At 31.1% G+C, this 24,243-nt stretch overlaps 2 protein-coding genes across 3 annotated transcripts in view; one reads left to right on the top strand and one right to left on the bottom strand.

Moving 5' to 3' along the window:
- Positions 1-24,243, top strand: part of LOC135958899 (centrosomal protein of 162 kDa) — a 121,399-nt gene that overhangs the window by 17,059 nt on the left and 80,097 nt on the right. The window lies entirely within an intron of this gene.
- Positions 1-24,243, bottom strand: part of LOC135958900 (carboxypeptidase B) — a 375,293-nt gene that overhangs the window by 11,963 nt on the left and 339,087 nt on the right. Inside the window, exon 1 of one of the 2 annotated variants that reach the window (XM_065509844.1) lies at positions 10,386-10,677. The exons of the other annotated variant lie outside the window; for it this stretch is intronic. The gene's annotated coding sequence lies outside the window, so the exon portion shown is untranslated. Of the gene's footprint in view, positions 1-10,385; positions 10,678-24,243 lie in introns of those variants that run through there. 2 annotated transcript variants of the gene reach the window in all.

Below are 24,243 nucleotides of genomic sequence, written 5' to 3' on the forward strand. Positions count from 1 at the left end.
GCTGTGCGGTTTTGTTATTAAAACAATTTGGTAGAGTGATTTTAAAAGTGAATTAAATATAAGTGAAATTAAATATATAATAGGATCTTACAATTATTATTTGCCGTGTGTGAAACATTTTCTCAAGAAAATGTTGCCAACAAAGTGTGAAATGTTTCACACTTTTGCAAACAAAGTGTGAAACATTTTCTATAGAAAATGTTGCAAACAAAGTGTGAAACATTTTCTATAGAAAATGTTGCGAACAAATGTGAAACATTTTCTATAGAAAATGTTGCGAACAAAGTGTGAAACATTTTCTATAGAAAATGTTGCGAACAAAGTGTGAAACATTTTCTATAGAAAATGTTGCGAACAAAGTGTGAAACATTTTCTATAGAAAATGTTGCGAACAAAGTGTGAAACATTTTCTATAGAAAATGTTGCGAACAAAGTGTGAAACATTTTCTATAGAAAATGTTGCGAACAAAGTGTGAAATATTTTCTATAGAAAATGTTGCGAACAAAGTGTGAAATATTTTCTATAGAAAATGTTGCGAACAAAGTGTGAAATATTTTCTATAGAAAATGTTGCGAACAAAGTGTGAAACATTTTCTATAGAAAATGTTGCGAACAAAGTGTGAAATATTTTCTATAGAAAATGTTGCGAACAAAGTGTGAAACATTTTCTATAGAAAATGTTGCGAACAAAGTGTGAAACATTTTCTATAGAAAATGTTGCGAACAAAGTGTGAAACATTTTCTATAGAAAATGTTGCGAACAAAGTGTGAAACATTTTCTATAGAAAATGTTGCCAACAAAGTGTGAAACATTTTCTATAGAAAATGTTGCCAACAAAGTGTGAAACATTTTCTATAGAAAATGTTGCCAACAAAGTGTGACACATTTTCTATAGAAAATTTTGACAACAAAGTGTGACACATTTTCTATAGAAAATTTTGCCAACAAAGTGTGACACATTTTCTATAGAAAATTTTGCCAACAAAGTGTAAAACATTTTCTCAAGAAAATGTTGCGAACAAAGTGTGAAACATTGTCTATAGAAAATGTTGCGAACAAAGTGTGAAACATTTTCTATAGAAAATGTTGCGAACAAAGTGTGAAACATTTTCTATAGAAAATGTTGCGAACAAAGTGTGAAACATTTTCTATAGAAAATGTTGCGAACAAAGTGTGAAACATTTTCTATAGAAAATGTTGCGAACAAAGTGTGAAACATTTTCTATAGAAAATGTTGCGAACAAAGTGTGAAACATTTTCTATAGAAAATGTTGCGAACAAAGTGTGAAACATTTTCTATAGAAAATGTTGCGAACAAAGTGTGAAACATTTTCTATAGAAAATGTTGCGAACTAAGTGTGAAACATTTTTTATAGAAAATGTTGCGAACAAAGTGTGAAACATTTTCTATAGAAAATGTTGCGAACAAAGTGTGAAACATTTTCTATAGAAAATGTTGCGAACAAAGTGTGAAACATTTTCTATAGAAAATGTTGCGAACAAAGTGTGAAACATTTTCTATAGAAAATGTTGCGAACAAAGTGTGAAACATTTTCTATAGAAAATGTTGCGAACAAAGTGTGAAACATTTTATATGTTGCCAACAAAGTGTGAAACATATTTTATAGAAAATGTTTGTAGAAGTGTGAAACATTTTCTCTAGAAAATATTGCCTACAAAGTGCAAAACAGAATAGGAATATTTCCAAAGTCTACTTAAAATATTTAATATTAATTATTTATATGTCTAGAATCATGTATCTTAGTCAACCCTGACCAATATTTTTTTTTCCTAATTTATCAATTAGTTGCAAATAATACATTAATTCCTTTTAATCTCTGGTTTGTACTAATTTCTCACTCGTAAACAGCCTAATACTGCATACAACTTTTAATTAATCTGTTAGTTTTTATTATACAATCACGATATTGCAAGTCATAAATGAATAAAATAAATGAAATGTATTTAAATAAATAAAAATACAAATAAAATTATACACACATGTTAATAATAATGTTATTAAACAGATGTTTAATGGAGAAACTATTAAATATTTTACATACTATTAATTATATTGATAACATTAATCATTAATATTAAATTTCTAAAGAAATTTAAAACAGGAAAATCCCTACAATAATTACAAAGAAAACTACAATGACTCATGAATTAATACTCAATATGAATTTTATCAGCAATTTTTAAAAATCATTTTATAAGGAATAACAAATATTTAAAAAAAATTGCATTTCATTAAGTTAATTTCTTAAGGTTTGTTTCGTTTTATTGTTTTTGGTATTTTTTATTATTATTTTATATAAAAATAAGATTTAATGAGAAATCATAAAAGCTTAAAATTTCTGAAAACAACTACATTATTTTTTAAATACTCAGAACGTATCTCATTTTAATAAAAAGTTATAAAAAAAACACATATGACTTAAACAGCCATAAACAAATCGTAAAATTACTATAACATTTAAGACGATGAGAAAAAAAAACTGAAATAAAAATTGTGTTAAACGTGTTACAAATTCATTAACACAATTGTATTTGTTGTTTTGGTTTTGTTCCAACCTTAATCGTTCAATCGGACTATGTTTGTTGCTAATAAAAAACGTTTTGAAATTTTTGTTTTTGTTTGCTTGATATGCAGCTGTTTGCTTAAAGGCTATAAGAGATAACTGGCTGTAAAAATTGTGTGTTAACAACACTGGCTTACAAATATTTTTTATGGTTTTTTGGAAAACTATTTAATGAAATTAAAAAGTAGGCACGGAATATTGAAAAGTTCTAAGAAAATTTCAATTGCCGGTCATATTAACTATTTAACTGTTTAACTTGCGGAATTTCAATTACTTTATTCATCAAGTTTTGAGTCATAGATTCTTCTAAATATTGTTTGCTTTGTTTTTATTAAAAGTTATCGGGAAATATGAATTTTATGCATTCGAATATGTATGCAATAATTGCATTCTCAGCTGAATTCAATAGAGTTTAGAGGGTATCTAATATTATGTATTAGAATTTCAGATATCAGTTTCAAAATGCAAAAGTAGTGGTACTGGAACTTCAAAGTTTGTTTTGGCAAGTTTTTGACCAAATATTTGAGTTGTCAGTTTTAAAGATTTATCTTTGAGACATATTCCATGAAATAAGATAACTCGTTTCTTAATACAAAACATTTTGAAGTTACACAATTATTTTTAGAAGATAAACGAATATAACAATTTTAACGGCTGATTTAAAGTTACATAATGCTATTTGAAAGCAGTTTGCCTCTCAAACTGTAACATATCTGTGGGCATTATTAACATTAAATAAAAGCTTTGAGTTGATCATTGATCGTAAGTATAGCAACGCTGAATGTTTGCTGCGACTCGTATATTCGAATTCGAATATTCTAGTTTTGACAGTTAAAGAACATTGTAGAAAGTTCACCAGAGATGGCGTGTGTATTCGAAAGCTCTAGGCTTCGAATATACGAGCTTTGACAGTTAAAGAACAATCTAGAGTGCGGTTTATTTAAAGGAAATAAACCAACGTTTTGAAAAGGTTAAAACGTAACAATATGATTCGTGTTGAATTAATCTAATGATCGCACCATTTAATATAGAGCAAATTCGATATTTAGTCGCACTGATCATTTACGGAACTTCAATTCAAATCACTGAAGAATTCTCTACTTCTTCATTTAAATAGTCTTCCTGATACCAATGCAATGCATGAATTCTTCGTTTTTGATAAAAAAAGCAGCAATCAGAATGATTGAAAATTTAACCCCTTTTTAGTGACAAATGCTTGAAATTAAACTAAATAAACTTTGAAACATTTCCTTTACATAAATTGAGAACAAACCGTGAAACAATGTAGAAAAATCTAGAAAAGATTTTCTAAAAATAATAAATCTGTGATTCTGAAAAATTTGTTGTTTATGGAAAATCAATGCTTTCAAAGATTAAATACTAATATTAACAATGAAAACTTATCATAGAGATATGACTAACCACAGGTTTTAATTTTCTATCAATACAAAGGGAAATCGCTTAATTTTTGTCAATTTTACAACTTCTGAACTTATCGTCTGAGGTTCAAGCTAGAAGAATTAAAAATGCGGCTAAAAGAGCCCAAATAATCTACAACAATGGCTGTGACTCCTTGACCGATCATCCAACAGTAATGGAAGAAACCATAAACGTATTCTGAAATTATGTCTGTATCTTCTGATCACAAGCAAAGAAAAAAAGGTAGATTTACATTAACAAAATACATTGCTCAACATAATTAATCGTTCAGAACACCAAATATTGAAATGGTTTAAAATAAATCTCAAGCTAATTTTTGGGTTTCTTTTTGAATGTATAAAATAAGTTATTAGGTATCTAGAAAACCTATATTCGTAAATCGTAATGAATCATGCAATCAAACAATTTATTAAATGGTTCGTCTGTTAGTTTCCTTACGATTAAGGGGCCTAATAGTGCAAAAATGTGGCGGAAGTTCCCAGGAATAACTTTTCAGAAAATTTCGGCAATTTCTTTGTAATAAGTTTTCTTGTAAAAGTATTTTTTCTGCACAGATAAAACAGATTGATTGTGAATTTTTACCAATATAATGATTGATATAATCCAGTATCGGTCATAACTAAAACAGATATGTTTTTCATGAAAGCAACCTTTTTTTTTACAGATATTCACCCCTATCGCGAATCAATATTCCACATGAAATATATTCCCTTTTCCTTTTTTCGTTCATCAACTTTGTTCACATGAAAAAATTCCCCTTGTTGTGAAATTTTTAGATGGAATTTTGTAAACAATAAACAGCTGTTACGAACAACATTAACTATTGTGAATGAAAAGTTCATGGGAATATCACGATAGCAATTTTCCCTTCGAGGGAAATGGATATTTCATGGGAACAAAATTTCACATGTTATTGCCGATAGGGCAATATGGCTATTAATGTTAATAACTAATGTCGTTATTATACCATTCACCTTCGTGAGAAGGAATATATAAGTTTGTCATTCCGTTTGTAATTTCCACAATATAATTTTCCGACCCTATAAAGTATATATATTCTGGATCCTTATAGATAGCGGAGTCGATTAAGCCTGTCCGTCTGTCTGTCTGTTGAAATCAATTTTCTGAAGACCCCAGATATCTTCGGGATCCAAATCTTCAATACTTCTGTCAGACATGCTTTCGAGAAGTTCCCTATTTAAAGCAAAATCGGTCTACAAATGGCTGAGATATGAGGAAAAAACCAGGGCAACCTCGATTTTTGACCTATATCTGGATTACTAAGACATTCATATAGACCATAGTAAGTTGAACATACAATGGGTCAAAATATTTTTTTAAAAAAAATTATAAAATTTAAAAAAAATAAAATAATTAGAAAAAAACAAATTTTCAAAAAATGAAAAAACAACTGGAAAAAAATTAAATTTTGTTTACCTAAAAATATTTAAAATTTTTATTTTGAAGTATAATTTGGTGAAGGGTATATAAGATTCGGCACAGTCGAATATAGCTCTCGTACTTGTTTTTCATTTAACATTTGATAAATAATAAAACGGACAAAACAATAGCACCCTATGCAAAAATTTTACTTCGCTGCTGTAATTTTAGAATGCAAGTTAGCTGTACTTTTCACAAACAAAATAATATATCATAAAACAAATTGACAGAACACGTGGTCCATAAAAATTAAATTGTTATAGTGCATAAAAATAAAATTGTTGTGAAAAATTTAGAATGACAAGAAACACGTATTCAAATCAATTAAAACTTAAAATTATTAATGATTGGTGAGCTGGTGTAACACGCCATGAGTTGAGCAATAAATATTCAATCAATCGATCAGTGATTTCCAGGCTTATTTAAAAATTTTTCCGTTTCAATGGAGGTTCCAACAGGACAACCATTCTCAGCATAAATCTACAGTTTGCAAAGGATGGCTGCAGATTCAAGTTCTTAATTGGCCCGCTCAATTCTCCTAATCTCAATCCTATTGAGAACTTATGGGAGATTGTAAATATGACAATAAATTGGGAAAATTGTTAAAATAGATTTGTTCGATATTGGCAACAGAAAATCAGTAGATCTTCTGACCTTTGGAGTGAATCATTTGACTACTAATAATGACAGCTCTTGTGTTGGCTTTGGTTGGTCATCATAGAAAAGGTTGAATGACAATACATATTGCCTTTGACATATGTCAGAAAGCCTTTAACATACAATTACGGAGAAAATATCAGCCCAATTATGAATAAAAATTCCCCGGGAGTTTTTCGCTTTTCTAATTTTTCCTATTCAAATTCAATGGAAAAAAACTCCCGAGGAACAAACTCCCTCGGAATTTTTTATTCATAATTGGGTTGTATATAGAAAAATAGACCAACTCAAAGAAGAATAATAATTATGAATCACACAAGAGAGAATTGTATATTTTCTGAATATATATATATTTTCAGTTCAGACTATCGCGAAGTAGTGATTTTATCTATCATTTATTGACTATTCACTATTGGTTACAGAGTTAGCTATCGGACTAGCTATTTGAACGTATGTGTGTCCTCGACATATGTCAATTGAGGCTACATAGATTACAAAGAGACTGTCTGATAGCTGATACAAAGTAGTCAACGCTTGGGAATTTGCATATAGGTTACATAGAGTCAGTTTTCTTACTAGCTTACTAACTGGTTACATTACTGGATATAACTATTTATTTAAACATGGACGGTTTCTAGGTGGACTCTTAATAGTCTGTCTGAAGGACTCAACTCAACCAGATGCCATCTACAAAAATACAGTCAATGAAATCTTGTATTTGTTACATAGAGACAAGCATACTACATGGTCTAACAATGGACATTATAATATAATATTATGATAATACAAAATGACTTCACTTCAGACAATTGCCTTCACACTAGATTACCTGGGATGTATAAAGTCACCAATTGACTATTAAAAGAAGCAAATACATAGAAATGACCTAAAAATATGTAAATTGGAGTCAGTCTAGTAATTAGGCATTATTATTTTTTCATCAGCTTGTAAATAATGTATTCTCTGGTGTAGAGTGAATCTCATAAATTATAGCGTGATTTTAAACAAATTGTTAGACCTTCAAAACAGTTAAAAATTCTTTTAGTGTCTATGAATACCACTTTGTAAATTTATTCTGTATATGATAGTAAATTAATATTTATGTAAAGAATATATTATCGGGTATAGAGTGAAGCTGCATCTCATAAATTATGGCGTGATTTCAAAGAAATTGTTAGACCTTCAAGACAGTTAAGAACTCTTTTCTACTGACTGTAGATTCACTTAATATAGGTGCATATGAAAACCATTTTGTAAATTTATTCTGTATATACACAGAGAAAACAGATTCGTGATAGCAACCGAATTTGTTGCCAATCGAATGATTCTACATTAGTGACTGAATTTTACAGTTGTGGCTATAGAATTTTAAAAGGGGTGACAAAAGTTTGGTTGCTTTAATCGAAATTCTTCTTTGTCTTTCTGTTGATAGAATCGAAAAATTCTATGTGTACAACCGAATCATTCGATTGGCAACAAATTCGGTTGCTATCACGAATCTGTATTCTCTGTGTAATATCAAATTAATACCTATAAAAACAACATAAATTAAAATCAATTAATCCTCTTTTATAAACGTGCACAAAATAATTTATTGAATATATTCCATCGTTTAAAGAATTTTAATATATTTTGCTTTTATAAAACAAAATTGAATTAATAATTCTAACGCATTTACAACTGGAATAATGAGTGAATGCAACCATATAACAGCAAGGGCTGAGAGTTCTCCTTTTGGGAATTTTGGTAGCTTAAACTGGTTATAAATAAATAGTAGCGGAAATCCCTCTTCTTTGCAAACTGCGCCTGCAAACCTTGCAAATGTTGCAAATGCTATAAATTCAATTACCGAAATAATTTAATACCCAAAATTTTAGGTCGAGTAGCTAATGCTGGTCTAAATCCAGATTCTAAACTACTCAGACCTTTTGGTCGACAGCTTCTTGCTCGATCTGTAGAGACAATAGCTAATGCTGGTCTAAATCCAGATTCTAAACTACTCAGACCTTTTGGTCGACAGCTTCTTGCTCGATCTGTAGAGACAATAACAAATGTCATCGACAAACCACATTTTGCCGATGTCATTTATTTTCAAACCTGTCTTTTTAACAGCACAAAAATAGAAATTAACCCTTAAGAGCACTTGGGGTCAAAATGACTGTGTTTTTCGTGATTTTAAAAGTTCAGGGTCATTTGGACCCCAAGTGCTATTAAGGGTTAATTTAAATTTTTGTACTGTTATTGTAAATACTAGACTTCATGTTATATTTTTCTTAAGTTTCATCAAAATCGGCCCAAAAATATATAACATTTCGCTATCTTTCCATTAGAAATTCCAAATATTGAAAAATTTGTCCTTTGACCTTCACGATTTAAGGGTTAACGTTTTCCGATTTTAGGAAAACTTTCAGACTATATTTAAAATTAGAAACAGTAAGGAAATTGGGCTCATTCGCCAAAAAATTAGTTTTTCTCGAAAATCGCAAAATTTATATCGCAGGTACGGAAAAACTATAGGAGGTATTGACATACTTTTTTCACATTTTTATTCCCTATTATGTTGTAAATAAATCCCCATGTGATGATCAAAAAATTCTGAAATTTGTTTAACAAAATTTTTAAAAATTTGAAATTGCAGTTTTGAAAATGCCGTTAAAAAAATATTTTTTTTTGGTTGTACCTGCGAATAGGTTAACTGTATCCTATGAAGATAAAAGCTGATATACAAGTAAATATGAATACATTTTAAGTAAGAATAAACTTTTGTTTTAATATTTCTCAAAATATGTTAATTTTGTTCCTACATTTCTTGTTCTAGTGGCCTGAGATACGTTAATGGTCTGGCGATTTTTTAATAACTTTAAATTTTTTTAACCAATATTTGTCTTTTATATCTTATTAGAGCGACAATTACGTACACATTTCGATTCTTTTAAATTAAATTGCAAAAGTAATTATTTAATGGCAAACATTTAAAAAAAACTGAAAAAAATGCATTTTTCGCCTTGTAAATGCACCTCAAAACTAAATCGAAAGTCGGCACGGGTCCATTCTTAGAACAAGCTAAACATTTTTTGATGGTATTTTAGGTCATTACGAAAGTTTTCAGCGGGTACCGTTTCAACATTTAAAAAAAATTATTTCTATGGGACACTCTAATATGTATATTCTGGGTCCTCATAAGATTCTAAGACGATATCGCTATGTCCGTCCGTCTGTCTGTCTATTGAAAACATAAGGCCAAAGGAAAGTTGCTAGCTGGCTGAAATTTTCCACAAATATTCTCTGTTGATAATGTCCATGATTTCACCTAGCCCCCATACAAATGTGCTCCCGGAATACTGTTTGAGCAGCCATAAATATATTGATTATGCGGCAATCCTGATAAAATTTTGCACAAATTAGTTCTAAGTACTCTGAAATTATACTGTAAAGTATGACGAAAATCGGGCAACATTTGTCCCTAGTCCCCATACAAGGTCCCCCTCAGAAAATGACTTGAACATTCATAATTGTCTTATAATAATTAATATCGTGATGAAATGGTACATAAACTAGTTTTATATGAAACCAAATCTTTTTCCAACTTCTGTGAGGATCGGTGCATAATTAACCCTACAACCTTACTTGTTTTTTTTCGAGTTTCATAAAAATAATGATCTTTGTATCTTTGCAAACAAAGAATTTTCAAAATTTTAATCGAATTTGAAAATGTTTGGAAACACAAATCCCCTGTTGACCAGTGTTACTGTTGTCTCTCAAGTATGATGACATTTAAAGTCAAGTTTATGATTTATTTTTTAAGTTTTTAGTTGCTGTTGCTGTTGTTTTACGTATGCATTTCGAAACCCCAAAACAAATGTATGTACGTCAACATTGTAGGCTTGATTTTATTACGTTAAAAAATTCGAAAAAAACCGAAAAACTTGTTTGTTTTTTGTTTGTTTTATAAATCTTTCACTTAAAAATTTCTTTTTGTTTCAAATAACTGGTTTTAAACTCGACTTTATAATATTTTTTTAGGTAATTTGTTGTTGTATTTAAATAAAAAATAATTACAGGGAAAATATTATTTCCAAAAATTATAAATTATTAATTATATTTTTTTAAATTTCTGGCCACTATTTCATAATTTTATGAATTTTTTTCTAACAATAACAGCACGCACATCTGATTAAAATTAGTATTAATTTTTTTTTTTAAATAAATAAAAATTACATTATTTATACATATTTGTATATAGAAACAAACACAAACACACCTTATGAATAATCAAATCATGTACACATGCGCTTAAATCCGCCGTCCACTTTTACAACGTCCTAACACGATGATGATAATGACTTTCTTTCTTTACGTTATTTTTTATTATTATTTTTTGGTTTGTACTTTTTTTCTTGTGCTCTGTGTGTGTTGCTCAAATAGTTTTTTTTTTAGGTTTTGGTTTTATTACTTAATAACTTTTTTTTTTTTGTTTTTTAAAAAAATATGAAAAATTAACTTTAACACTCTGCCACTCACTCACCACAGAGCACCGCGGACACTTCAGTTACAAGACTGACTAAGTGTCGGAAATGAAATGTTGTCAATTTTATATTGAAAACAAAATACAATCGAGAGGCCGAAATTTGTTTTGAAAAAAATGTGTGCAACACACTCACAAAACATCGTATTCATATGCTTTTTTGAAAATAAAAACAAAAAACAAAAAAATATTAACGAAACGAATTCATTCAAGTCCCCGGCATTTCATTGTAGTCTGTCTGAACGAGTATGAGTATGACTACAAGTATGAGTTTATATTAATATTGTATCTCAACGTCTGTACAACATTTTTCCATGATGCGCTTTTTTGTTCAAGCCATCCATGTATTTGTTTAGTTGTCGTAAGTGTTGTGTAGTTGTTTCAATTACTTTTTATTAACAATGCTAATTTAGCGTTTTTTTTTGTGTCTCATATAAGTAGCAAAATATTTCAATGTAATACTTGTTCGGGGGTCATTGAAGATAATTAAAATTGATAAGTATGATCAACGAAAAAGGAAAGTCTTAAAAATAAATATGTGAGGATGTAGTGTAATAATAACTCTATGCTACTCATGGGCTATAAAACTGTCGCGTACTGACAGTGGACTGAGTGTAAACCCAAGCAAAACCGAGCTTGTACTGTGGTCTAATATCCCACTGCTTGCCTATGGCCTTCTTACAGACATATATTGCCGTCAAGGCTTTTGATGTCCTCGAAAGGGTATTGGAATTCCAGGAATTTACGCTTACCCTATTAAATGGTGTTGAACTAACATTATCGGACAGCGTAAATTCCTGGAATTCCAATACCCTTTCGAGGACATCAAAAGCCTTGACGGCAATATATGTCTGTAAGAAGGCCATAGGCAAGCAGTGGGATATTAGACCACAGTTTGTTAACTGGCTATTTGTTACGGTCACCAAGCCGATATTATTCTATGAAGTCTCTGTGTGGTGGAAGGCACTAGGCAAAGAGGGTTTTAAGGAGAATGGCAATCCTCGTAACAGGAGCTCAAAGAACGACTACAACAAAGTCGCCCTTTATTGTATTGAACTGGATCCCTGTGGATCTAATGACCAGAAAAATGGCATTCACTTCGGCACTTTAGGGTGCATGGAAACGTGGAAACATAATAGGAAGTGTACAGAATCTTCCGGATAATATTGATTACTGCATTTCTATAGCCTTCCTGGAGAGTAACTTCGGTTTCTCAATTCCGTACAACACGGAAGAAATGGTTCTAGGAAGGGAGATCGAGTTGGCGTGGGTGTCTTTTAGAATTCCAAATGAATGTAGCATTATTCTGCCTGAAATATCGGTCATTAAAAGGGCGGCTAACTGGAAGGGATATTCGGCAGTCAGGCCGCAATAAAATATCTATCAGGTGCATACTAGGCCAATGTTGTATAAGTAATGAAAATATTTTTTTTAGGTCATTTGGAACCAAAAACACAACCACCAATTTCTAAAATAAACCAATTTTTTTTATTCTCTGAAAAATTATATAAATAATTTCATATTTTTTTTTGCAAGTGTGAGAGATACTTCCATTATTTAAAAATTATCCTTCGCAGTATGTCCGCAGTTATTATTAAAATAAAATATATTGTATTTCGAAGTAATTGAAAATAATTAATGAAAAACTTTATTGAGTTTGGTGCGTGAACTTTTTTAACAACCGCGAAAAAATAATGCTCGACTATGCTATGCCAATTTGCATATTTGCAAAAATTGTCAATAGTTATATCCCTAGGGTATACACAACATCTAATTTAGTCCAGGAATGGCGGGCATCCTTAAACAGGATGGCGATGGTACTCAAGTGGGTACGTGGACACGGAGATATTATGGGCAATTGTGTTGTTGATAATTTGGCGAAAATAGGCGCAATGTTGCCTGACGAAGATATAGATTTCCTATGTGGGATTCCGTCATCCAAGTAACTTTTACTACGAACTCGCTCATCTACACCATTTTCCATTTAAATTGAGAAAATTCCATATGAACTTGAGAATTTCAAATTAAAATTGAGAAAATTTCAAATGATATTGAGAATATCAATTTTAAATTTAGAAAATTCCAATTAAAATTGAGATTTTCAACTTTAAATTCAGAAAATTCCCAATGAAATTGAGAATTTCCATTTTAAATTGAGAAAATTCTAAATGAAATTGAGAATTTCCATTTGAAATTGAGAACATTCCAAACGAAATTGAGAAATTCGATATGAAATTGAGAAACATTTTATAAATTATTTTATATTAAAAAAAAACTAAATTAACGATTACATCAGATGTGGTGGTCCGGATATAGAGATCAATTTTAAATTATTTTGTCGTAGAAAACATGGTTGGTCTCGTGTTGGATCCCGTTGGATCAGTTCGTACAAAATCAAAAGTATTCTGAAGACAAAGCGCTTTGGAATTGCAAGATATGCCTATTGGTCAATAACATTATTAAGCTTATTATATTGTTTCATATTTTTATAATGTATATTATTTACATATGTAAAGTAAAATAACATTTTCACAATTTCAGTTGGAATTTTCTTAATTAAAATTGGAATTTTCCCAATTTCATATCACAGTACAACATTTTTCAGTTAATTGCTTTGGGACTCAATTCTGACAATTGCACGTGAAAGTAGCCCCAAAAATAAGAACTTCTGCATCATTAGTTTTGTCAAGTTGGCTGCCGTAATAATTTAATGGCCATACGATTTTTTTTCCTCAAGGTGGATTTTTATCACTTTTTCTATATTTTAGCACGGTTATATCTCGTATACCGTACGGAAAATCTCTTTTGTGGCTGAATCAAACTTGTAGATATTGAATAGTAGAAAAAAAGTACGGAACATACCTACCCGAAAAAGGAGCATCCAGTGCCTTAAAAATCGCAAAAATGCCCATTTTTTTAAATTTTTTACCAATTTTTCACCTTTTTTGCTCAATAACTGGATTACAAATGCAATTATGGACCGATCACCATGAAATTAAGTCGTGTGATTTGTGTCTATATGAAAGTTATTTATCATGAATTTTGTATGTATACCATCATTTTTAACAGATTTATGCACTTTAAAGTGATTTACGGAAGCGTGTCTTATATGGGAGCTATGACTAATTATGGACCGATCATAATAACTTTTTTTTGTCATGAATTTTGTATATATAAAACTTATTTGGAGCGAAATTTGTGTAGATACATATATAAATTAAACATTTATTACCGATAAAGTCCAATTTCTGGAGTACATTTGTATAGGGGCTAGGTGAAATAATGAACCGATTTCAGCCAATTTCAACAGAATTGGGCCTTGGGCCGAACAAATTATATGTACCAAATTTTTTTATGATCGGTCCATAATTAGTCATAGCTCCCATACAAGACACGCTTCCGAAAATCACTTTAAAATTCATAAATCTGTTAAAAATGATGGTATACATACAAAATTCATGATAAATAACTTTCATATAGACACAAATCACACGACCTAATTTCATGGTGATCGGTCCATAATTGCATTTGTAATCCAGTTATTGAGCAAAAAAGGTGAAAAATTTTTAAAAAAAATTTAAAAAATTGGCATTTTTGCGATTTTTAAGGCACTGGATGCTCCTTTTTTGGGTAGGTATGTTCCGTACTTTTTTTCTACTATTCAATATCTACAAGTTTGATTCAGCCACAAAAGAGATTTTCCGTACGGTATACGAGATATAACCGTGCTAAAATATAGAAAAAGTGATAAAAATCCACCTTGAGGGAAAAAAATCGTATGGCCATTAAATTATTACGGCAGCCAACTTGACAAAACTAATGATGCAGAAGTTCTTATTTTTGGGGCTACTTTCACGTGCAATTGTCAGAATTGAGTCCCAAAATCATGTGTTGTACTGTGTATGGAATTTTCTAAATTTCAATATGAATTTCTCAATTTCATTTCGAATTTTCTCAATTTCATTTGGAATTTTCTAATGGAAATTCTCAATTTCATTTGGAATTTTCTCAATATCATGTATATGTTCTCAATTTTAATTAAAAATGGTGTAGATGGGGCTGTGAACCCACATGCACTATAACCAGCCCCGACTAAACAGAAGGCGGACACCATATCTTCTTGGCTTGACACGCTCACAATTTAGTGATGCAGTGGCGGTTATAACCGGTCATTGCACTTTCGGAAACCTCAATGACTTCTGTAGAAGTTGTCAAAATGAAGAGGAGGATGAGACCATTTTTCATCTTCTTTGTCAATATCCGGCAATATGAGATCTACGCTTAAGGTTTCTGGGACATCGGACATGAAGCAAGAGTGCATTAATGACTTTGTCGGGAATAGCAATTGGCTAATTAGGCCAGACACGAGAATCTCCACGGAGAAACCCAATAACCGCCAATTGACTGGTGCTTAATAATTTTCTCCTCTTCTCGCTTTTTCGGACCCTCTCCTCTTCACTTTTCTAACTCTTCATCACACCTGACTGTCCCCTTCTCTTTTCATTTCTATCTGTTCCTATTTTATATCTTTTTACTTTCCGGTTACACAAAGGGACTTATTGCCTGGACTCAAGTGAGCTGCCCTACTTTCTTATCATCACTTTGCGGCTGCATGAAAACCTAACCTAACTCCCAATGCGTTGGAACTTATTTCATATTTTTTTGTTGTGAGTTATGTATGTCATTATAATATAACTCCCAATGAAATTTATTTGTGGGTTATTTTTTTTGGGAGTTAATACATCTTTATTGGGAGTTATTTTTTGGATTGACGGACTTTTGCCGGACTCAAAGGTTTTTTCTTAAAGATTTTTTTGCATTATCGGTCTTCAGCCGGTCGAAACGATTTTCTCCTCTGGGGTGTATCAAAAACCGGCTTCGCTTCGTAATGTTTTCTTGCATTGTCGGGGGGAAATGGTCTTATATGGTAGCTATGACCATTTATGGACCGATTGCCATGAAATTAAGTCTTGTAATTTATTTCTACATGAAACTTCTTTCCGTTAAATTTTATTTGTTTACCAACATTTTTAAGAGATTTATGCTCTTCAAAGTGATTTTCGGGAGTGGCCCTTGTATGAGAGCTATGACCAATCGATCCGCTCGAAATAAAAAAAGTTAGCTGTACTTTATTTATATACAGTGGTTGACAAAACAATGGAAACTTTTCCAAATATTTTATATGTAGCCCAATATTTAAAATATTTTTTTAAAATTAATTTTTTTTTTTTGTATTTTACTTGTATAGTTTTATTTATATAAAATAACTGAAAAACAAAAAAGTATCTGTGTCAAATATTCAATAAATAAATTAGCAGTTTCAAAAATTATAAAGAAATTTCGTGAGACCGGTTCTGTAAAAACTCAACATTTAGGTGGAAGACCTCGTAAGACTACTCCTAGACAATATAATTTAATAGCGAGAGAGTTCAAGAAATTCCCAAAAATAACTCCTCGAGAGGTTGTTAATAGCCTAAAATAAGTACCCGAACAGTTAGTCGCAGGGCAAATGAGGCTGGTCTTGGTTGCTATCGTCCTGTGAAAAAACCACCATTTCTAAAAAGAACCGTTCTGCTCGCCTACAATTTGCCAGGGATAATTTAAACTGGTAGATACAGAAATGGAATACTGTCCTCTTTTCCGACGAATCCAAATACAATTTAAGAAGCAGTGGTGGGAGAACATTTGTAAGACTACCAAAGGGAAAAAGATTAGATCCAAAGTACACAAATAAGACTAAAGTTTGGCGGTGGCGATATTATGGTATGAGGATTTTTTTCAGGGCAAGGTATGGGCCCAATTCATATTATAAAAGATACCATGACAGGTTTAGGATGCAGAACCATATTAAACTATGTTATGTATCCATACGCTGAGGAAAATATGTCCCTAGTTTGGAGATTCCAACACGACAACGATCCGAAACACACCTCTAGGGCTGTAACCGAGTGGTTACAATTCAACGATGTACGTGTTTTGAAGTGGCCTGCCCAATCGCCAGATCTCAATCCCATAGAAAATCTATGGGAAATTGTAGATCGTAAAATAAGGACCCAAAATTACACCAGGAAGTAAGATTTATCGGAGGCGGTTATAAGGGAATGGCAAAATATTTCAAAGGAGACCGACCATTGACTCTTTAATTGGTTCAATGCATCGTCGATGTGTAGCAGTTATAAAAAATAAGGGATACCCAACAAAATATTGAGTTATTGCAAAGTTTAGACCATATTTGTTAAAATAATACCTAAGTTTTCATTGTTTTGTCAATGCCGTAATAAAGAAATCTTTTAATTTTGTTTTCTCATTTTTAGAATTTAATTATGTCCTTTGTTTTTTGTTAAATTAAGTTAATAAAAGTATACAAATAAAATACTACAAAAATGTTAAAATTTTTTAAAAAATTATTTCAGATTTTAGGCCACTAATGAAATATTTGAAAAAGTTTCCATTGTTTTTTCAACCACTGTATAAGTCTTATTTGTGGAAAAATATGTGTGGATATTTATATAAATCAGGCATTTATGGCCGATAAAGTCCTATTTCGAGAGGACATTTTTATGGGGACTAAGTGAAATAATGGGCCGATTTGTAGCAGTTTCAATAGGTTCTGTCTTTAGGATTTATATCACAGATGGGTATTGAATAGGGGATCTATTTGAAATAAATAATCTTTACAAAAATATTTAAAATTTAGAAAAATAATTTTTTAATCAATTAAGCGTTTTTATTTGTAATTCCATAACCTGATATAACATCACTGTTTTATACTCATTTGTTTGCTCTCATACTAAATGGAAATTGTTGTTGTTGCAGTTTTGTTTTGGTTTAATTTGTTTTTTTTTTATTTTTGTTTGAGCTCTCCTACAAATTGCAATTTGTTGGTATTAAATGATCGCAGTAGATTTTTTTTCGTTTTTTTACGCACTTTAGTTTCAATTTTACTTACTTTTTGTGGGTATGTTGTTTAACGTCTGTTCTGAAATTTGACACTAAGCACATGTAATAATATTGGAGAGTAAATGAGGTTTAATCTATGTAAATGAGTATGAATACGAGTACTAGAGCTAGTCACTTGTGTTTTTTATTTTTTTATTCTATATTTTTTTTTACATGCGTCTGGTAGATTCTACACTATTGCAGCAATAGTCGTACATAGTGATCTGGTAATTGTGTGTTTTAATAATGTATTGAATGGGTGCGCTGGCTGTTACAAATTTACCGCTTCAAATGCGTATTGTGACAAGTGTCTACTCTACATTTCAATTGGAAAAATTAAAAAAAAACGAATGCATTTAAACGGTTTGTGCAAAATAAAAACTCTTTATATTAACAAATGCGTAATTTTTAAATATGAGGTCAATTAAATAATATGTGTGGGATAATGTTTAGTTTGAGAGGCAGAGTACTTAAGTATATTAATAAAATCAATCGAAAGTGCTTTGTCCTTAACTTTTTTTTAACTTTTAAAGGTCTCTCGAGAGTTTCAGTTTTCTCAGTATAGAATTTATTTCAGTAATCAGTGATCGTCACACCAGGGTCCGAAAATAACCGGTTATTTACCTGTAAACAACACGATTGTCAACAAAGTTTATAAACTGCTCAAATAAGAAACAAAAATCACAATTAATAGCTGATCAAATTACAATAGAGATATTGTAACTCCGATATTATGCCCACAACTGGCTTAGACACCGACCCTAAGCGATTTTTGTAATTGAAAGTTCTAATTCTAAAAAACACTAAACAGTTAGTCACTTTTAAATTACCTAAATTTTACATATGTAGTTAAATTTCCCATTTACTTTTTTACTACTTGTCACCTGGGCATTTATGACCCATTTCACTCTTGTTGAATTTTATAAAACACACTTCATTTCTACCTGCAAAATCTTCCATAGCAAGACATTCAAATCACGATCGTAAAAAACCTAACCTTGAAATGTAAAGTAAATTTCAACAAAACAAAAACATTTAATTTATTATACTCAAAACATAACAATCATTAATAATAAAATTCAAACAACTTTCTTCCTTGTAATTTATTAAATTTAACAAAATAAATTTCTTTTTTGTTTTTTCTCTCAATTCCCTTTAAAAAAATAACATAAATATTATGCAATATTACGGAAAATAAACCAAAATATAATTAATTATATACATTAATTAGAATTATTAATTTATGCAAACAAATCATCAAAAAAAAAAAAAACAAAGAAATAATTCAAGGTAAAAGCCAAACAATACTGACCAACTCAAAGTTATATTTTAACAGAAAATTTGTAAAAAAAAAACAAATATAAACCCACCAAAAAAAAAGATTAATTTAAATCACTTAGTTACCAGAAGTGTGTCGAAAATACAATAATAACAATAAAATCACAGCAAAAACTTTCTCTTTCAATAATATTGAATCGAAAAGTAGAAAAAACAAAACTTACTTCGATTCGAAAATTCATTCATATTACCAATTCAAATTTATACTTAACACGAATTTATAATCAGCTTGCTATTTTTATATTTTTTTATTTCTTTAGATTTTGGTGTTTAGATTTTTACTTTAGTTTAATGATGGTAAACCATTCTCATACTTACTGTCTGTTTCAGCGTCCGTCTGTCTAAACCCTTCTAATACATTCTTATTATGAGCACTGACTTAAACTGTTTAATTTGCTATACAAATTATATTGTTACACTTAAAGAAAAATTATATTCATTGTTAACAAAATTTGTTGCAAAAATTGTAAAGTTTTGAAAAATTTACTTAATTCTTTATTTTTATACCCATCATCAAACAAAAAATGACAAAATCAATATACCCCCCATGGGTAATATCAGTCCATGATTTCACCTAGCCCCCATACAAATGTCCCCCCGGAATACTGTTTGAGCTATCATAAATATCTTGATTATGCGGCAATCCTGATAAAATGTTGCACAAATTAGTTCTAAGTACTCTGAAATTATACCATTCTTACTTGTTTATACAAGGTGGCGCAAAAGTAAACTTCCGATGTTTTTTGGCTGTAATTAAAAAAAAAAAAATGAAAAACTTTGATTCCTCTTGTGGATTATTTTTATTTGGTCTTTCAATTTTTTTACAACAAGTCGAGAATATGATGTCATGTTAATGGCCGCCGCCACAGTTGATTGTCACTTGAGCCCTTTTTATGGCATTTTCCATCACTTTGGCCAAAACTTCCGGCGATAGGTCCTCACATTCTTGACGGATATTGTCTTTAAGAGCTGCAAGTGTCTGAGGCTTGTTGACATAAACCCGCGACTTCAAAAAGCCCCACAAAAAGAAGTCTGGAGCGGTCAAATCAGGCGATCTTGCTGGCCAGTGCAAATCGCCAAAACGGGAGATTAGGCGCCCGGGAAATGCATCCTTCAGCATATCGGTTGTGGCACGTGCAGTGTGTGCCGTTGCACCGTCCTGTTGGAACCACATGTTTTCCAATCCTAATTCATCAAGTTGCGGCAAAAAGAACTCGTTGATCATTGCTCTGTAGCGCTCACCATTCACAGTAACCGTTTGGCCCGCGACGTCTTCGAAGAAAAAAGGTCCGATGACTCCTCCAGCGAAAACAGCACACCATACAGTGACTTTGATAGAGTGTAATGGCTCTTCGTGGGTTACACGCGGATTTTCAGTGCCCCAGAAGCTTAAATTTTGCTTATTTACGTACCCGCTAAGATGGAAATGGGCCTCATCACTCATGATTATTTTCGATGAAAAAACCGATCGATTATTGGTCAAATAAATAGTCAGCAATATTCCGCGTTCTGGAACAGTGTAGCGTGACATTGTTTATTAACGTGTATTTCGCATGTGTTTACTAAACAAATGTCAAAACAGAACAGACATTAGGGGCCAATCACAAAATTTATAGCATTTTCTGATAGGACGATTACTTTTGCGCCACCTTGTACTAAAAGTCGATTTTTGGTTTGGATGAAATATGATTGATCACAGATTGAGGAGGAAAGAGGTAGTAGTGTTTGTGGACGTTTGATAAAAAAAGAATTTTCCCTGTAATGTGTCGTGCGGTCGATACTCAAATTTATAGCAAATGGGTACGATCTGCGTGATAATCGTGTGCTCCGAATGAAAGTGCGCGTATTAGGTATAAGACTACTTATGTCTGCTGAATAGCATCCGTGATAATATCTGTAAAATTAGTATAAAATTCATCCCCTGTAAGATCAACCGCCCTTCATTGAACCCGGCCCATAAGGTTGACCTTGTAGCTCCGGCCTATATGTGGGAATTATATTCCATTTTTGGACTAATGCAACTAGTGTATAAACGAAGAAGGTCGGAAGGGGTGAAATATGTCCGACACCGTCTCAAGAAACCCAAGCACCTAAAAGTTTCTTTCGCAACATCGAATATATGACGATTCCAATGGACATCACACTGTATTCTCGTACCTAGAATCAAAAGGTTGTCTGAAACTCCAACAGTTTCGTTACCCATACCAAGAATTGATAGTGGTGAAATCTCAAGACGTTTGTGTGTCAATAGACAAATCATGTAAGGTCATGATTTCTCGAGTCATCTATATTCATTCTTGAGAGTTTAATCACAGAAAGAGTTGGTGAATATGAGAGACAGATATTAGTGTCATCCGCGAAAGAATAAATTGGATTTGAAGTGGCTGTAAGTAAATCATTTATGAAAATTTAAAAAAAAGAAGCCATATTAAATTCCAAATAATTGACAAAGTGATAGTTTAAAATTTTTGCCAATAGGTTTACTTTTCCCTTAGCTTCGTTTACAATACAATCACCCCTAAGAAGAGGAGAAATTGAAGCAACGGTGTTGTTCCGAATTCTCTTGACAGACGACCAGAAACTTTTGGTGTTTTTTGGTGCATCAAGTATTCTAACTCGCATGCGATGTTTGTAGCTAAGCCTTTCACGATCGAGTGTCCTCCTGCAGCCTGTCTACGGAGTTTATCAGTAAGGGGATTTTTGTTTCTGAAGCAATTTCGAAATGCATAGTTATCAATTAAAATTATCAAAGAAACATTTGAGCTCATTCCAGTGTGTCTTACCGTAATGAAACACTAAACGTTCGGGTGAAATGTTGGGGAACCCCTGAATGCAGAATACGAGAATAAGGTGGAAATGGAGCTATGGTCAGAATTTCCCATGGGTTCAAGGCTATAAACATTATATTTTTCTGGCTGTGAGGACAAAAATAACTCAATTATGTTACCTTTCATTCCAATACTGTTGAGAATATGCTTAGGTTCAGTTATTAATTGTTTAAGATGGTTATGTGCCGCAAAAAGTTCAGCGTATTGGCTCTCGGCTGAAGTATGGCTAGAGTGTACAAATCAGGAGATATTATGTACATTGAAGTCACTAGCTATGGTAATTGGAGATGGTATTGAAGATTGCATCGAATATATTATGGGAAGCATCTCTTCCTATTGTTTGGACTTCGATACAGAAAACACATAAATTTGGTCTGTGAGCAGATCTTAACCAAATTGTGGTAAACTCGTAATAATGTGATATCCGGGATTCACTAACTTGGGTTTCGCAAACAGCCACAATGTCTGGTCTATAGTAATTAATATAGACGTCAAATAATAAATAAAACGGAAATTAAATTTGATCTAGTTACAAAAATCCATACGAAATTTGTATGAAATATGACTGATCTTATTTTCTCTAAAATCTAAGTATTTACAAAGTTATTAACGATTTTAAATATAAAATCTAAATTTGGTATAAAATATGGGTGATCACAGATTGAGCTTATTTTCCCTAAAACAACAGTATTTACAAAGTTATTAACGATTTACGATATACAGTTATTAAAGTGGATCAAAAAACTTTGTCGGGAAAACCATAGCTCAAAAATGAATTTCGGTGTAGCAGAGTTTTATTGTTGTATTTTGAATTAAACTTCTGAAATGTTTCAATTTAATCGTTAATTGTTTAAGTGTTAAATTTCAATAATAATTTGATGTTTGAAAACATTAATAAATTGTGTAAATAAATACAATTTACGAAAACAATTGCCACAACTGTTTCAAACTCATTTGTTGTTTACCAATATTTGAACAATTGTTAATTTGTCATTGATTTTAATCTCGTAACATTGGGGTTTTAAATATTATAAAATATTTTATACAATTTTAAAATTTGATCTTGTCTTCTTACAGTTGTTTTCAAAACAATAACGGATTATTGTGACAGATTTTAAATCGTCACCTTAATCACCTCCTATGTCACAACGTATCTAATAAAGACTCTATAGGGCTTAAATGGTAGACCAAAGTTACAGCATTTCAATCCTCACACACTTATGAAGGGAATTTTATGATTACAAAATTACTTTTCTTATCTAAATATACTATAAATAATAAGTAAGAGAGCTATATTCGGCTGTGCTGAATCTTATATACCCTTCACCAAATTATACTTCAAAATACAAATTTTAAATATTTTTAGGTAAGCAAAATTAATTTTTTTTTTCGAAAGTTGTTTTTTTAATTTTTTGGAAAAATTTTTTTTGGAATTGTTATTCAATTTTTTTTTTTAAATTTTAAAAAAAATTTTCTGGTTTTTAAATTTTTTTTTTTGTTAAAAAAAATTCGGGTTAAAAAATATTTTTTTCGATTTTGATCCATTGTAGGTTCAACTTACTATGGTCTTACATACTTCGTTGCAAAGATCTTTGAAATATCTATCATTATATATCCATATTGTCTATATTAATGACTTAGTAATCCAGATATAGGTCAAAACAAGTAAGAGAGCTATATTCGTGCCGAATCTTATATACCATTCACCAAATTATACTTTAAAGTAAAAATTTTAAATATTTTTCGAAATTACTATGGTCTTATATACGTCATTGCAAAGGTCTTTGAAATATCTATCATTCATATTCATATCCATATTGTCTATATTAATGATTTAGTAATCCAGATATGGGTCAAAAATAGGTAAAAAATCGAGGTTGTCCTGGTTTTTTCCTTATATCTCAGCCATTTGTGGACCGATTTTCTCGATTTTAAATAGCAACCGAGCCGGAAGAATTTCGGTGTATCATTCGTGTATATAAGTTATTTGGGGATTTCAGAAAGTTGATTTCAACACACAGACGGACATGGCTATATCGACTCCGCTATCTATAACGATTCAGAATATATATACTTTATACCCTTCACTCATGGTGAAGGGTATAAATAGGTATAAAATCGATGTTGTCCTGGTTTTTTCCTAATATCTCAGCCATTTGTGGACCGATTTTGCTGATTTTAAATAGGAAACTTCTCGAAAGCATGTCTGACAGAATTATTGAAGATTTGGACCCCGAAGATATCTGGGGTCTTCAGAAAATTAATTTCAACAGACAGACGGACAGACAAACAGACGGACGGACGGACGGCTTAATCGACTCCGTTATCTATAAGGATCCAGAATATATATACTTTATAAGGTCGGAAAGTTACAAATGGAACGACAAACTTATATAATATACCCTTCTCACGAAGGTGAAGGTTTTTTTATTCCGTTTGAAATATATCGAAGTATTGATCGTAAAAATATATGCTATGCCCACCATAGC

This window comes from Calliphora vicina, chromosome 4 (assembly GCF_958450345.1).
Source record: "Calliphora vicina chromosome 4, idCalVici1.1, whole genome shotgun sequence".
Lineage (NCBI taxonomy): Eukaryota > Metazoa > Arthropoda > Insecta > Diptera > Calliphoridae > Calliphora > Calliphora vicina.